The sequence below is a fragment of the Geospiza fortis genome, unplaced genomic scaffold (genome assembly GCF_000277835.1).
Source record: "Geospiza fortis unplaced genomic scaffold, GeoFor_1.0 scaffold1509, whole genome shotgun sequence".
Classification (NCBI taxonomy): domain Eukaryota; kingdom Metazoa; phylum Chordata; class Aves; order Passeriformes; family Thraupidae; genus Geospiza; species Geospiza fortis.
Window position 1 is genome coordinate 58,970 of NW_005054726.1, and position 1,322 is coordinate 60,291.

Genomic DNA, 1,322 nt, shown 5'->3' on the forward strand with positions numbered 1-1,322 from the left:
GGGCTGGGGTCCTGCGGCTCTGGCCGCTGGCGGCCTGAAGCACAGGGGCTTTGGCTTTTCTCCTTCCATCCGCTGCGCTTCCATGGATAGTAATCCTGCTCCGTCCTCCAGCACCTTTCCTCTGCTCCAGCTGCACTGCCATGCCACCTCAGACTGACCCTTTCCGTGCAACCAGTTCCCTCACCTTGCCCTGGGTGAGAGAGCGTGGGAGGGCAGCGCTGAGACTGGCTAGCTCCGGGTCCTTCCCCCAGTTCCCCTTCTGGAGTTGTGTTCAACACTCTCCTGGGGTCCCCTGACAGGTCGCTGTCCCCATTTGGGGCTGGGGAGTGACCAGGTGGTTCCTGGTGGAGAAATTGGGATCCGATGCTCTTGCATTGAGGAGACAGGTGCTTCATGCCTGGCTTGTGCCGGCTGGGAGTGAAGGGGAGGGGGAGCTGCCTTTGTTCCAGACAAGGGAGCAGATGCATGTCAGTGTACAGCCTGCTGGGGCTGCACACACGCAGCACAAACACACGTGCATAAAAGCACATGCACACACTCCCGGCCAAGAACATCTAGTGCAAAGCAGACCCTCTTCTCAGCTATCCCACTTCATGCTGGACAAGTCCTCCTGGGTACAGACCTGCTCCCAGCCCATCCTCTGCTGGCCTCCCCCTTTCCAGCAGCCTGTGAAGAGGGGTATCTCATTCTTGATGTGTCTCTAGAGAAAAATAGATGGGTCTCCCAGGCTGGCACTGGTGTAGCGTGGTAATGGTAGGTGAAGTTATGGCTGCTGTCTCTAGTCCTGCTCTCCCTTGTGACAAAGAAGTGGCTGTCTCACTGCTGCTGAGGCTCCTGGAAATCCCTGAAAATCGACCTGTCAGGCAGCTGGTCAGGGGGAGGTGGCCCCCACCTGTGCCGTGGGCTTGCAGGAAGCGTCTTTCAGACATGGGGCTGTGCACAGGCACACACCCCCACGGGCGTGGGCTTGCATGCCTCCACTCTGCTGTGCACGCAGACAGCACCCACGTGTGCATATGTGCACACATATGTGCACCGTTCCTCCTCCACAAACCATGGGAGAGCTGGGAGGCAGCGCAGGAAGTGCTCTGCCTGCTCCTTCTTGTGGCTCAAGGATGAAACTCTGCACTTTATGATGGGCTCGGTGCTGAGCCTCCCCAGCAGGCAGATGAGGGGGAAGGTGTGCTCCTGTGGGAGCTGACCTACTAGGGCATAGCTGAAGCCATGAAGAATGTCCCTTTGCTATTACAGGTAAAATGCAGGGAGCAGAGCATGAGCAGCCAGGGCCATGGGCTCCTCAGGCTACTGCAAAGCACTGCCCA

At 58.4% G+C, this 1,322-nt stretch overlaps 1 protein-coding gene across 1 annotated transcript in view; it reads left to right on the top strand.

Moving 5' to 3' along the window:
• Window positions 1-1,322, top strand: part of TMEM8B (transmembrane protein 8B) — a 7,991-nt gene that overhangs the window by 181 nt on the left and 6,488 nt on the right.